This window comes from Rattus norvegicus, chromosome 1 (assembly GCF_021556685.1).
Source record: "Rattus norvegicus strain SHRSP/BbbUtx chromosome 1, alternate assembly SHRSP_T2T, whole genome shotgun sequence".
In the NCBI taxonomy this organism is placed as follows: Eukaryota; Metazoa; Chordata; class Mammalia; order Rodentia; family Muridae; genus Rattus; species Rattus norvegicus.
The window spans coordinates 104655224-104671342 of record NC_141534.1 but is presented as its reverse complement, the minus strand read 5'-3'; the positions used below and the strand labels follow the sequence as shown (position 1 = coordinate 104671342).

The following is a 16119-nucleotide window of genomic DNA, read 5'->3' as shown; positions in this document are numbered from 1 at the left end:
TTTCTTGGAATAATGATCATAACAGAACATGTAGACAAATCTGTAGAAAATTACTCAGAATTCTGAGTAATTTTTTTGTATTATTTCTAAATGTTTACTGCATCATACAACTTACACTGAAAATTAGAGACTACTTTATGAATTATTTACTTATTCAATTAGAGGAGATAAAGTTGAAACATTATACAATTTAATAATTTCTTAATCTGTTAATTTAAAAGAACATTAACCTACAAAGGTCTAGATATTTTCTTCACCTGTTTCTGTTATCTATATTTATTTCTGTAAGTGATAGTTTGAGGTAAATGGTAGAAAAATATTCACAATGCTGACAATGACTGCTATAAGCACTCACCTAAGCAAACCAAGTAGGGAAGAACCCTGAACACAGGAGCTGATCCACTGGCCATGGAGCAATGCTGGTTTTTTTTGGTTTGCTCACTGTGGCTTGCTCAGTTTGTTTTCCTATTGAACTCAAGACCACGTTTACAGAGATGGTACCCTACCCACAATGGACTGGGCCATCCCACATCAAGGAAGGATTAATAAAATACACTACAAACCTGCCTATACCCAATCTTATTGAGGTACTTACTCAATTGAGTCTCCCTCAACTCCAATGACACCAGTTTGTGTCAAGTTGACATAAAAGTAACCACCACACCAAGGAATGAGATAAAAAATCTACAAATGTTTCATACAATATGGAAATGTTAAGAAATTGGTAATAATAGTTTAATAAACATGTAAGATAATGAATACTCAAAAAATCTTAAGTGCTTCTTTACAAGATTCTTATTAGAATAATGATCATAACAGAATATGCAGATAAATCTTTAGAAAAGGTCAGCATTCTGAGAAGTTTCTTGTATTATATGAAAATGTTTACCACATCAGGTCATTTACACTGAAAATTAGAGAATACTTCTTGAATTATTTACTTATTCAACTACAGTAGATACAGTTGAAACTTCACAAAATTCAATAATTTCTTAATCTGTTAATTTAGAAGAAAATTAACCTACAAAGGTCTAGATATTTTCTACATCTATTTCTGTAGTTTATATTTATTTGTGTAAGTGATAGTTTGTGATAAATGCTAGAGTAATTCCTACAGTGCAGACAATGACTGCTATCAGCACTCACCTAAGCAAACTATGGCAAAGCTCTTGCATCAGAGAGGTTGGCACATACTTGAATGGCTGTTTGTGTTTGTGTTTCCAGCTATGCTGGAAGTTACCTTTGTATATTACAGCTTCTTTGTTAATTATCAACCTGAGTGCCAGTTAAATAACAAACAGTAGATGACAAAATATCAGTGAATACACTAAAGCAGATATCACAATTGTACTTCTCAAATAAATCAATGCAGTCAAAATACATGATAGATATCCATGAACGAATTTAAAGGCTACTCAAGGGCTATTCTAAATATGATGAAAAGAACACAAGGTTGCAATTCATGAAGTCACGACTTCAAGTGTAAGGCACCAGGCAAGAGTAGAGAAATGTGCTCAAGATAAAGATACATTTAGGGGTCGAATTATTTTCACTGCTAATACACGTAAGGATAAAATGGACAAAACAATCTCAGGTGACTTTTAGACACCAGAGCAATGTCCTAGGAAACTTAGAGCAGCTCCAAATTTTTATGTTCTTTTAGTTGGGAAAATATAATACGAATATGTGTATGTAGGTAATGTTTGGGAATTGTATAGACAAAACTGTTAAATATTTTATAGTGAAAATACTGTTTCTTTGTAATGAACTACTTTGATTTTTTTCTATATAAGATGTTGAATAATTTTTATAGGATGAAATACTTTCATTCTTTCATCATGGAAAAATCCAACTACTTATGGCTCTCGTCTCTGACAGTACACTCTGTCTACCTATGGGTCTATTGCTGCATGAGGTAAAACGAACTACATACACATGTACATTCATGCCTGGACTGTTGAAAGTAGGGAAGAGTGGAAAAAGAGAGGAAGAAGAGATCTTAATTATAATGAAATAGAAGGAGCTCCACCCAGCATCCAGTGTCCCCAGGCCACTAGGCATATGACACATATTTAAGGTTTGATCCTTAAACAATTTTCTACCATGAATTCCCTTATTGAGATATTAATTATGGCATACAGATATAGAAGTTTGGCTCTATGGCCATCTTTGCTATGTTAGTTTCAAACTAAATGTGTCAAGACTCCAAATAGCTCATAATTTTTCCATTTGAACATATTTCTTCTTCTACTATCCTTGATTTTTTTTATTTTACACCACAGCAAGTATTTAACAATTACACAGTGGTATCACACAGAGCACAAGTCACATTCAGAAGTATGTTTTCTTTCTTTCTTTTTAATCTGATTTTTTCTTTTCTTTTTTTTTTTTTTGATGGATGAGCAGAGCCCCAGTAGTCACACTTTATTTCTTCTCTCAGTCTTTTGATACTTTCTTAGACAAAAGTTCTTGGTAAAATTACCTCACAGATAAAATGTTACACAAAAAGAGAGTTACAGAAGTATGTAAATATTACGTTCAAAGCAGTATTTCATTCCATAAGCTCATTATAAGTTCAGAGCAACAGTTTCATGTGGCCTCGCTTAATCATGGTGCACATCTGTGGCTTCATCCTTGGAGCTGACCTAGAGTGAATGTTTTCCTAGATCCCAAATCTGTCCCAAGCCTTTTTCTCTTCTTAGTGCAATTTGTGAAAGTTCATTGTTTTCCTCATAATGCAGTCTTTGCTTAAAATGTTATGAAGAGTGGGCACATTCTATTCTTGATTCTAACTTTATCACATTTTTCTGGCAAGACAACTAAAACCATCTCCTTAAACTTTCTTCATAAAATTATTTGAATCAAATCAGCAATGCTATGAAGTCACTAATTCATCTAAACGGCATTAATTCTTTCAAGTTCATCTTCTTGTTGAACCACAGGAAATTTGCTCAATGGTGGACCGGTGCCCAGAAATCATTAGGTTATGTGATAGTGGCAGGAAAAGCATATCAGCATCAAGAAGCAATCCTAGGACAAAGTCTTTGGGATGTGCCCCTCCAGAGTCCACCCATTGCAGCCATATTTGCTTGCCATAGTCTTTCCTAGATGGCTTCTGTCAAGAATGGCCCTCAAAGTCTCACATACTTAAATGATGTCACCAGGGAGTGCAACTGTTGGAAAAGAATTAGAAGAATTAGGATGTGTGACCTTGTTGGAGGAAGTGTGTCGCTGGGGGTAAGATTAAAAGTCAGTGTTTCTCTCTGACTGCTGCCTGTACATGAGGATGAAACTCTCGGATACAGCTCTGGTCCCACCATGCTCCCATCGTGATGACAACAGACTGACCCTCTGAGAGTATAAAGCAAGCCCAGACTAAATGCTTTCTTTCACGGGAGTTTCCTTTGATCATGGTGTCTCTTCATAGCAATAGAACAGAGGCTAGGACACTCCTCGTGGCTTCCTCAGCTGGCTTTCTTATAAAACCAGGACCACAAGCCCAGGGCTGGCAGCATACAATGAGCTGGGCCCTCCCACATGAATCTCTAAATAAGAAAATACCCTATAGACTTACCTATAACCAGATCTTATGGAAGCATTTTCTTTTTCTTTTTTTTTTAATTTAGAGAATACTTTATTAGTTTTTGTAATCAAACCCACGTATATAAGACCTTACATATTTAATACAGTGTGTTACCCCTGTACAAATGGAAAAAACTTAAGTTCACCATTTCTAGACCAATATGGCTGTTAATTTCTGTGCAGTGCCAACTCAACACAGTAAACGGGGATACTTTTTTCGAAAGTTGACAGCACAGGTAAAGTTTCAAAAAATTCAAATTATATATCTGTATATATATATATATTCATATTTATATTAAAAGACCAATAATAGCAGTGTGTTATGCATCAACAGCAGCAACAGCTTTTCCAGGTTCTGCAGTCATCTGAACAAAACTGTCGAGACATCCAGCACACTCCATTAAAAAAAAAAGTAAAAAAACAAAACCCGAGAAAACAGCACAGTTCTGTTACTCTTGTGGTACCTGGCACCATTTTTTTTTAAATTAGCTTCTCAATCATCATCTGGAAAGAAAACATTCTGAGCAACATCATTAAAAACAGCTCTGATAAAGCACGGTCACTACTACGTATCATAAAGCAGGTACAAGCTATTTTACATCCACAGAGGTATGATACAGTACTGTCCTACATCTATAATACTAGAGGATACAATTTAAAAGGCATTATTTGAGACTTGATTCTACTTTTCCAGCAGAGGGCCCAAAGGATGGTGTGACACAGCTTTGTAAAGAAACATACTCTAGACAGGATTTCCTTTCACTAGTGGCACACTTCTAAGGATTCATTCTCTCCATGAATGTCAGCTAAAACCGTTATTAAAAAAATGAAATATCCCTAGAACAAAACCGTATAACCACCGGATTCACATGAAGATGACCTAGTGGAGATAAGCTGGACCTCACCTTACCAACAAGCTATCAAATCTGTTATGTTTAAACAGTGAGACCTCCAAGGAAGGAGATGCCAAGTAGTGCTTCAAAGCTTCGGACCACAATCAAACACAGCATCCTTTTCAACAGAAGCAGAAGCTCATCTGAATATGCTCATGGATGCTGACATCAACATTTAATCATCTCCTCACTCATCCAGGAAGAGGGGGAGATCAGTTACTACTGTACTTTATTGTGTTCAACCAAATCACCATGTTACAAAAATAGCAAGCTGCCATAATAAAAAATAAGGCTCCTCTATCCAGCACCAGATAGCATCATTTTACTTTCAAGCCTAGAAATTGCACACTTGTATATAAACCAATCGAAGATGAGGATTGAGAGTTCATCTTGGTGGATTTTTCCTTTGATGAATATGAAGTGTCCTTCCTTATCTTTTTTGATGACTTTTAATTGAAAATTGATTTTATTTGATATTAGAATGGCTACTCCAGCTTGCTTCTTCTGACCATTTGCTTGGAAAGTTGTTTTCCAGCCTTTCACTCTGAGGTAGTGTCTGTCTTTGTCTCTGAGGTGTGTTTCCTGTAGGCATCAGAATGCAGGGTCCTCATTGCGTATCCAGTTTGTTAATCTATGTCTTTTTATTGGGGAGTTGAGGCCATTGATGTTGAGAGATATTAAGGAATAGTGATTATTGCTTCCTGTTATATTCATATTTGGATGTGAGGTTATGTTTGTGTGCTTTCATTCTCTTTGTTTTGTTGCCAAGACGATTAGTTTCTTGCTTCTTCTAGGGTATAGCTTGCCTCCTTATGTTGGGCTTTACCCTTTATTATCCTTTGTAGTGCTGGATTTGTAGAAAGATATTGTGTAAATTTTGTTTTGTCATGGAATATCTTGGTTTCTCCATCTATGTTAATTGAGAGTTTTGCAGGATACAGTAACCTGGGCTGGCATTTGTGTTCTCTTAGGGTCTGTATGACATCTGTCCAGGATCTTCTGGCCTTCATAGTTTCTGGCGAAAAGTCTGGTGTGATTCTGATAGGTCTGCCTTTATATGTTACTTGACCTTTTTCCCTTACTGCTTTTAATATTCTTTCTTTATTTTGTGCGTTTGGTGTTTTGACAATTATGTGACGGGAGGTGTTTCTTTTCTGGTCCAATCTATTTGGAGTTCTGTAGGCTTCTTGTATGCCTATGGGTATCTCTTTTTTAGGTTAGGGAAGTTTTCTTCTATGATTTTGTTGAAGATATTTACTGGTCCTTTGAGCTGGGAGTCTTCACTCTCTTCTATACCTATTATCCTTAGGTTTGATCTTCTCATTGAGTCCTGGATTTCCTGTATGTTTTGGACCAGTAGCTTTTTCTGCTTTACATTATCTTTGACAGTTGAATCAATGATTTCTATGGAATCTTCTGCTCCCGAGATTCTCTCTTCCATCTCTTGTATTCTGTTGGTGAAGCTTGTATCTACAGCTCTTTCCGGGAGCCTCCGTGCACCAGGGTTCCAGATGGCGTTTGGTGTTTTCCTCTGGCGTCTGGATGTGCACAGAGTGCAGTCTCTTCTGGTTTCCCAGGCGTGTCCGCCTCTCTGAAGGTTTAGCTCTCCCTCCCACGGGATTTGGGTGCAGAGAACTGTTTATCCGGTCTGTTTCCTTCAGGTTCCGGCGGTGTCTCAGGCGCAGGGGTCCTGCCGCCCCTGGGCCCTCCCCTACGGGAACCCAGAGGCCTTATACAGTTGCCTCTTGGGCCAGGGATGTGGGCAGGGGTGGGCAGTGTTGGTGGTCTCCTCCGCTCTGCAGCCTCAGGAGTGCCCACCTGACCAGGCGGTTGGGTCTCTCTCTCACCGGGTCTGGGAGCAGAGAGCTGCTGCGGGCCGGGATCCGCGGGTGTGGGACTTCCGGTAAACATAGGAAGTCTAATCTGATTTTTTCTAATGATTTTCTCATACATTCAAAGGCAAACTCTATTGCCCTACTCCATGGTCTTTTTCCACTGATGCATGGGTATTTTTGGTATATACCTCGGATAAGTATACTTTATCTCCTCTATAAAGAGCAAAAACATAATTCTTGTCACTACTTTCCTAAGAAATCAGATTTTCTGACACTATTTCTTAATATTGCAAATTTCAGTAAAGCCTAAAAATGCCCTACGTGGCCATCCTCCCAGATAGAGTATTTTGGGAGCACACACACATGAAGGACGAAAAGCTCTAGACACATATATGGTAATCAAATAAACATTTAAATCTGCTTTAGAATAAAAAAACTTTTGGAGGAAAAACAAAAACAATATTAAAACAATGAAATTAAAAGAAAGATAGAAAGAAAAAAGAAAGAAAGAAAAGAAGGAATAAAGAAGAAAAGACATGTGTAGAACAGAAAAGGCTCCTAAATCTTAATGGGGCAGTCCTCTTCTGAAATCAGCTGGGTTTACTATAGTCATTACTTGTCACTCTTGCAATATTCTAGGCTCTCAGGGGTCTCTTCACTCATTTACATCATCCCTTCCCTCAAGAGTACATATGAACTTCAAGAAAACCTAGAAATTCAAAGTCATACTTAAATTAACTTACCCATATTCTGAAATCATTAATACTGAAAATACTCTAATTATCTGGTGTTACAAGCATGACAGACAAAAAATCATGGATATTGAATAACAACAGGGAAAGCAAAATGAATAACATCAAATTTATCAATTTTCCTTTTAAAGAGGAAAAGTAGTACACAAGAAAATATAGTTGAAGAGATCTGAGAATGGAAAATGATTGTGGAAAAAACTAAAGGAATTTTTTATCTATATATCCACTAAATCATAAGAATTCAGAACTTTTAGAATGAATAATAGTACTTACTGTATATGAGTGTCTCGATAACTGTATGGCATATATTTATGAGGAACTTTGTTGCCTGTGTATGCTACATGTAGAGGGAAAAATGCACCAATTGTCACATCTCCTTTGTGGCAAAAATAATTCTTGCTTGTTAGACAGCAGTCATTGTCAGAAAAGGCACACACATAATCAGGAATATACAGGAGCCCAAATATAAAAATCCAGAACATCCTATTAACATATATATCTGCCCAGCCATAAGACTGATAGATACATATCTAATGATTTCCAGTAGGTATATATTTAGTTCAAGTGTTTGTGAATATTTTGTGCTTCTGACTGTTAATTAGTACAGCTGTGGCATTAGTCACCCACAAGTTCATAAGGACTCTTCTGGCACTGCCAATGAGAGTTGTATAACTCTGCTCCCTTAGGTGCTGCATCTGAGGCCCTGTTTCCTGATTTAAAAACAAATTGAAATTTATGTTTTGAATCTTCAATTCTTGCCAGAGGCACCATGATTTCAGCTAAGAAGTCACTGGGAGATAAATGATCAACTTCCTGACTGGGCTGTTGGGGCTTAATTTGAAACTTTTAATACGACAATTTTGGCTGATGAAATCATGCTACAACAGAGGTTGCAGTGGTAGATGAATTGGAAGAAGGCCTGAAAATGTCCATGCTAGTCTTGCACAGGGCATGTCAGTGGGCCATGCTATCACAAGGGCAATATTTGTATTTTATTCTTTGTACTCATTGACTCCTGTCTCAGAATTTTCTTCTATGATATATTTTTATCTGAAGAAAATGTGTTGTCTGCACCAAACACAATCAGTTTATTTCTCACTTTGGAAAAGTTAGTAGTCCTGCTGGATTTCTCAAATTATCTACGTAATTTCAATGAAAAAAATCAAGTCTATATTCTGATATTTGAACTTCTCTCCTCATACATTTTTTCTTTAATCCAAGGTTAATGTTTGAGTAAAAGTGTCTTTGTGCTCCATTTCTGCATCTAGACCAGGATGTTTACCTGCTGTTCATCATGCTCTGAAATTATTATGTGTTTCTTATTTAAGCAAAATGTATGGCAATTAAAGGCCTTACAATCTGTCCTTTCACCTAAATACTGAGGGAAGCGATCTTCAGCACGGTTCTCTTTCTAACCTCCAGCAGTTTAGGATAATGAATGTACTATCTACTGTGATAATGTTATGAAAGCATGCACTGCTCCCCAATAAGTCAACTCACCTACAGAAAAATGGGAGAATAGAGTGAACAAAATCCCAAATGAAACAAGAATAAAAAGCACTACCATAAGAAATGTTAACCAGTCACAGTGTAGCTTGTTGGAACTGTTGTTTTGCTTTAGATTAACAATATTCAATGAGCATATAGTAGACAGAACTTGTCTATTATAAGACTGAATGCAATGAACAGGCACAGGGAAACTTTCTGCTCAGTATATCACAATTTTAGTGCAGTCATAGGTAATAGAGCAAGCCTATGTGTCATTCAATTCAAATATGCTACTCCTTTTGTAACAGAGAACTAAATCTTCAGAAAAGGAAGTACACTGATGAATTTTTCAACAAGATTCTTTGGCAACATCTCTCTTTTCCCCGCTCCATCTTTCCCACTGTCTTTTGTGAGTTATAGAATCTGTTGCCTTGTTAATCAAGGGCCATAGTCACAGTAGTCCTGGCAACTGTTACCCATCAAAAACAACTACTCCTCTCCTCCTCTTCCTCCTATTCTTCCTCCTCTTCCCCACCACCAGCATTTCCATCACCCACCAACAACACCACAATAGTACACAGCCAAGAATGAAAATTCTGGATCATTATAATCTTCAGAAATAGTGGTAGAAGGTGTCAGAATGATTCCTTTTTCACATGAGAAAAGTGTAGTGTCTTTCATATGTAAGTTTCAAGAACGTTCCTAGGGAGAGAGAGCTGAAATCCCAGAATTGTGGACAATCCAGAGACCTCAGGACAGACTTCCACTTCTGCCCACTTCTGCCCATTTCTGCCCACATTCCTGGTCCAAGAGGAAACTACATAGTGCCTCTGGATACAGGGATATAGGATCAGCCAGTGGCAGGAACCAGTTGATTTCTGGCTATGCCAGGAACTGAATTGAACTGGTACCACAGCTCCCTGTACCCAAGTCCCATGGGGGAGAGAGCTGGACTGTCAGAAGTACGGATATTCCTGAGAAACTAGAGTCAACGAATATTTTCTGCCCACATTCCTGACTGAAGAGGAAATCATCTATTGCCATCTGTGCTCCCTAGGCACAGGGACATAGGAAGAGTCAGGGGCAGGACTCTTTGGGTTTCTGCCTGTGCCCAGAGCTGAAGCCAGTGTCTAGGAACACCTACACATCTGAGTGAAGATCTCTCTGTTCACATATCTGGATGAAAGAAAACAGGTCAACAGGAGTGCTGACACACAGGCCTAAAGGAGGGCCAAGCCACATTCAGAGTCAGCAAGACAAGCCAACACCACAGAAAACCTCACTGTGAGAGGCAAGCATAGGAGACTAAGCAACAGAAACCAAGACTACTTGCCATCATCAGAGCCTAGTTCTCTCACCAAGGCAAAGAGTGGATATCCAACACACCATAAAAGCAAGATTTAGATTTAAAATCACATTTTATGATAATGAAAGTGGACTTTAAAAAGGACTTAAATAACTTCCTGAAAAAAAATACAGGACAACACAAGTAAACAAATAGAAGCCCTTAAAGACGAAACACAAAAATCCCTTAAATAATCCCTTAAAGAATTACAGGAAAACACAACTAAATAATTGAAGGAAATGGACAAAACCATCCAGGATTTTAAAAATGAAAATAGAAACAATAAAGAAAGCACGAGGGGTTGGGGATTTAGCTCAGTGGTAGAGCGCCTGCCTAACAAGCGCAAGGCCCTGGGTTCGGTCCCCAGCTCCAAAAAAAAAAAAAAAAAAAAAAGAAAGCATGAAGAGAGACAACTCTGGAGATAGAAAACTTAAGGAAGTGATCAGGAGTCATAGATGCAAGCATCACAAACAGAATACAAGAGAGAGAAGAGAGAATCTCAGGGGGCAGAAGATACCATAGAAATTCCTCCTGTCATATAATAGTTATGGTGTTTGGCGTTAATAATAACACCAAATGCACAAAACAAAGATAGAATCTTAAAAGCAGTAAAGGAAAAAGGTCAAGTAACACATTAAGGCAGAACTATCAGACTTCTCACCAGAGACTATGAAAGCCAGAAGATCTCGGACAGATGTTATACACACCATAGAAGAACACAAATGCCAGCCCAGGCTACTATATCCAGCAAAACTCTCAGTTAACACAGATGGAGAAACCAAGATGTTCCATGACAAAACCAGGTTTATAGAATATCCTTCTAAAAATTCAGCCATACAAAGGATAATAGATGGAAAACTCCAACACAAGGAGGGAAAGTATACCTATTCAAAGCAAGAAAGTAATCTCCTTGCAACCAAATCAAAAGAAGAGAGACATACAAGTAGAATTCCAACTCTAACAACAAAAGTAACAGGAAGCAACAATCCTCACTATTCCTTAATATGTCTTAACGTCAATGGACTCAGTTCCCCAATAAAAAGATATAGACTAACAGAGTGGATCTGTAAAGAGGACCCAGCATTTTGCAGCATGCAGGAGACAAGACAGACACCATCTGAGAGTAAAAGGCTGGAAAACAACTTTCCAAGCAGATGGTCCAAAGAAGCAAGCGAGAATAGCCATTCTAATATCAAATAAAATCAACTTTCAATCAAAATTATCAAAAAAGATGTGGAAGGAAACTTCATATTCATCAAAAGAAAAATCCACCAAGATGAACTCTCAATCCTAAGTATCTATGCTCCAAATACAGGGTCACCTACATTCATAAAAGAAACCTTACTAAAGCTCAAAGCTCACATTGCACATCACAAAATAGTAGTAGAGTGTAGGGAGCGGCTAAAGATGGCGCCGACATCCAGTGGTTGTTTGTGATAAACACCCACAGCGCATGTGTTGGCAGTTCTCCGGCAGCTTCAGGTTGGAGTGATATTCATGCTAATGATGTATTTCATGCTCCACCAATCCCTAGAGGACAAGTATATAGCCATAGCCTGTCTTGTATATAAGGCTGGTGCCTTTGTTCCTCAGGGTCCCCTGTATCAACAATGCGGTGTTCCTGCAATAAAGGCTGTTGAGAAGAATCCAACGGTGTTGCGTCTCCCTTTCTGGATGAGGTGGGCATTACAACTGGTGGCCACATACGGAGACCCGAGAAAATTCTCCTGGATTCAGAACTCTTCAGAATCAGGACGGCGACGTCGGTAAGATTCCCGGATAAGGGACAATAAGGCTCCTGGATAAGGGACTATAAAGCTCCCGGGTAAAGGGACTATAAAATTCCCTAATAGGGACAATAAGGTTCTCTGGAGTAAGCAGAGATGATGAAAGCCTTGGTTTAGAGGCAAAAATGTTTGTGGAACACAGCAATGTTGTTTTCCCCAATTGATCCTCTGTGGGTTGGACTAGCACTTTTGCCTTTTACCCTTTTTGTGTTGTGGTGTTGTTACTGTTTGAATTGCCACCGTCCAGGACACGAGTGCATTTGCTGGGAAGAGCCCACTAATGATGAGCTACAAGATCATGTGTAAATAAACACGTCAGCCCGCCCTGCTTGTAAATCGATCGTAAATAAGCTCGTAAAGCATGGGAAACTCACACTCCACCCCACTGCTGTCAGCTCTTCAGGAGCTTCTTGGTCAGCGTAAGCTTAAAATCGAAAGGAAAATTCTGTTGAGTTTTCTTGATGAATGTAACCGTTGTGCTCCATGGTTTATAGTGTCAGGATCTCTTACTTTAAGAGCATGGAACAAGTTAGGAAAAGATCTGGATAGGGAAACAACAGAGGGCAAGCTTAAACCAGGGACAAAGCTGCTTTGACGAATGGTCCGTGCCTGCTTAGAAGATAAACGATGTGAAGAAGCTGTTAGGACAGGTCATAAAATCCTTACAGAACAACAAGAAAGTATGTCAGAGGGAGAGAAAGTTTTGAAGGAAGAAATAAAAAAGAAAGGGAGGAAAGGAAGTAAAAGAAAAGACAGAAAAAAACAAGGCGAGGATAGAGAAAGAAAAGAGCAATAGTCCAGACCTAGAGACAAAGAAAATATATCCCTCTTTAAAGGCATTGACCTTGGGAATGTCTAGTGACTCAGAGCTTAGTGAGAATGACTTGGCAGACCTTGAGGAAGAAACCAATCATAAATAAAAGTTCCCCAGATAAGGCCTCCAGCTATGGAGCAAGTATAGTGAGTAGGAAATTTAATTTATTGGATCCCGCTCTAGTGGCTGTGTGTTGGTTGATAGCCAACGTTAATTTTTGAAGCATAGTGTTTTATCTGTACTTGTGCTCACAGCCCACACAGTAGGGGGGAGCGAAACTAGCTGTGGAGCTGCTGCAGTGAGCATGGAGGCTTCTCAGTCTCACCCAATTTTTCTGGCTCTTCAAGAGCTGTTTGAAAGAAAAAGGCTTAGGATAGGGAGATTTCTTAGTGAATTCGATGCCATTGCACCTTGGTTTGCTGTCTCTGGGAATCTCACAGTGGACAGCTGAGATAAGCTGGGGAAAGATTTAGATTTTGCTTGGGAGCAAGGAACCTTGAAAGCACTTAGTGCGTAGCTGCCTAGAAGATCAGAAATGCTGTCAACAGGCTATAAAAAAGGGACAGGCTGTGTTAGAAATGCTACAGGAGGAACGATCTGAAAAGGCTGGGAGTGACGCGGGGGAAGATTCTAAGGAAAACAAAAACAAAAAAGGAATTTATCCATCCCTCAAAGAACAAGGTCAGAAAAAAAATAAAAAAAAATTCCAGTTGTTGCTTTTAGTGGCCTGACCTTCAACACTTGCTCACAGAAGGAGAGCGTTCATTAAGAGAAGTTCTTTCAGGGAGCCTACCTTATCTGTTGGCCTTATTCCAAGAGAGGAGTCAGTCTCCAACATTAAGTTACCTTTCCCATTGGTCATCATTAACATGGAGAGTGCCTTTGATCCTATCCCCTCAGCAGCCAGTTCCTGCCTCTATGGTCAAAATGCCCCAGGTTTGGGGACAGGAGAGCCCCTGAAGTAGTTTCAGAAAAAGTCTACAGCAGACTGTGAGTAACTGTTTTGCCAGACAGAACAGGCTTTACTGTAAGATGATAAGAGGAGAAAGTCTTGGCACCAGCTCTTCAGCTTACTCCAATTAGAGGCTGTGGCCAAGGTCAAGATTAATGTTTTCTTTTCCATGGGCCTTTAGCCCACTGAGACAGTTTTTGATAAAGGGCTGCTACTGAGGTCCTAAAACTCCCAGGTGAACTGGTTACAATTCTTTTGTCAGCCACTTGACGAAAAAAATCATCTAAAAACAGTGAATGACTTTCAAAAATTACTAGAACACATAAATTGGATTCGACCCTATATTAAAATGCCTAATATAGATTTACAACCACTCTATGAGATCCTGAAAGGGGATTCTCAGATTACTTCACCCCATGCTTTAACTAAGGAAGGACAATTATCCTTAAGGAAAGTAGAAGAAAGACTGGAAAGGGCAATGCTAAGAAGGTACAAGGAAAAGGAGGATCTCTTTTTGTGTATACTGAGAGCCTTTCATCAGCCTACAGGAGTGCTATGGCAACAAGGACCACTTCTGTGGATTTATCCCCATATTTCTCCAAATAAGACCCTTGAATGTTACCCTTCTGCTGTTGCCCAGCTTGCTATGTTAGGTGTTAAATCTTGCATTCAGCATTTTGGTATTTTACCCAAGAAAATTATTATACTTATACTACAGCTCAGATGGAAACATTGTGTGCCTTGATAGATGATTGGGCCATATTACACTGTAGTTTTGATGGAAAGTTTGACAATCATTCTCCTAAGGATCCTTTGCTACAATTTTTTACTGAACATCCAGTGATTTTTCCAAAGGTCACTGCCTCAGAGCCTTTGTCTGGAGCGTTAGATATTTATACAGATGGCTCCAAAACAGGTGTAGGTGCCTATATGGTTGATTCGCAAGAACCAGTATTAATTCAATACAGTCCAGGTACCCCCCAAATTACAGAATGTAAAATTGTATTGGAAGTTTTTAAAAGATTTCATGATTCTTTTAATTTAATTTCTGATTCTGCTTATGTAGTTAACGCTGTGCGCTCACTTAAAATTCAGGGCCAATTAGGTCGACTAGTACTGTATGTCAAATTCTTTTAGAATTCCAAAAATTGATTTGGGCCAGAAAAAATAAAATTTTCATACAACATATTCGAGCTCATACTTATTTGCCTGGTCCCATGGCCAGCAATAACGCCCTGGTGGATGCTAGTACTCATAGAGAGTTTATTTTTCATGCTGCTCCGGTTGATCTCGCTAGAGAATTTCATCAGAAGTTTCATGTTCCTACATTCACTCTTCAACAAAAATTTAAAATCTCTAGAGCTTCAGCTCGTGATGTGGTATTACGTTGCCAGAATTGTGTTCAATTTCATCACCCTCCTCAGGTGGGGATTAACCCTCGTGGTTTGCTCCCGCTAAGACTTTGGCAAATGGATGTCACACATATATCTCAATTTGGAAATTTAAAATATGCTCACGTTTCTGTTGATACCTGTTCCGGTATTGTACATGCCACTCTGATGACTGGTGAAAAGGCTCATAATGCCATTAGTCATTGCTTAGAGGCATGGACAGCCTGGGGAAAGCCTGATAGTCTCAAGACAGACAACAGGCCTGCCTACACAGCAAAGTCCTTTCAGGCACTTTGCCAGACAATGCAGGTCAAGCATACTACTGGATTACCGTACAATCCCCAGGGTCAAGGAATTGTGGAAAGAGCACATTGTACCTTGAAAGAGCTTATACAAAAACAAAAAGGGGGAATTGCCTATGGCAGAACATCAAGAGAACAGTTGTCATTAGCGTTTTTTACTTTGAACTTTTTAATCTTGGCCGCACATGGCCGCACTACACCTATGACTAATGCAGAAGTAAAGTGGAAGGATATCTTAACTGATGAATGGTGTGGCCCAGATCCCATAATTTCGAGATCTAGGGGAGCTGTTTGTGTTTTTCCACAGAATCAAGACAATCCAATCTGGGTGCCTGAACATTTGACTCGAAAACTGCTTCCTGCTATTCCTGAAGATGAGACTACAAACCCTACTATTACTACTGGGAATGGTAATTCAGGTTGATTCACTCACTCTGTGGGCTATTGCCAGATCCTGGCCAGTACTTATGCCAGTTCATAGCAATTCTACTGTTTTGCCAACTTTTTTCTCCACCTCCTGTTTGCGTGGTGTTCCTTGTATAGTGCCAAATGGAGAATTGCCCCAATGGTATACTGCCACTAATCTTTCTTTGTTGCATACATTATGTTTTACTCTTAAAAATTCCTCCCAGCCTTGTATATGGCTGTGAAGGACCACATTGGCTAATTGGTTAGATCCTGTTAGCAATAGTGCTATGGGCACTGGAACTATCCTGGCTGCTTTGAGTCAAGTTACCCAAGGAGCCTCTTCAGGCAGTGGAGACACATCAATCAATAATTCTGCTGAGTTGAACATTACAACTTTGATTATAATGTATAATTGTAGTTTTCCATCACCCCCGGGGCAAGGCAATCACACACTGGATAACTCTACCTGTCGTAGAGTCCTACCTACTTGCCCCCCATATCAAGCGTTTCCACCTAATTTTACCGCATGTCAGAGTCCATTCCATAGAGCAAAACAATTCCTACTGGAAT

The 16119-nt window shown here is 39.0% G+C and overlaps 1 pseudogene; it reads right to left on the bottom strand.

Moving 5' to 3' along the window:
- Positions 1-7544, bottom strand: part of Vmn2r116l-ps12 (vomeronasal 2, receptor 116 like, pseudogene 12) — a 92685-nt pseudogene extending 85141 nt beyond the window's left edge.
- Between the last annotated feature and the right edge of the window lie 8575 nt (positions 7545-16119).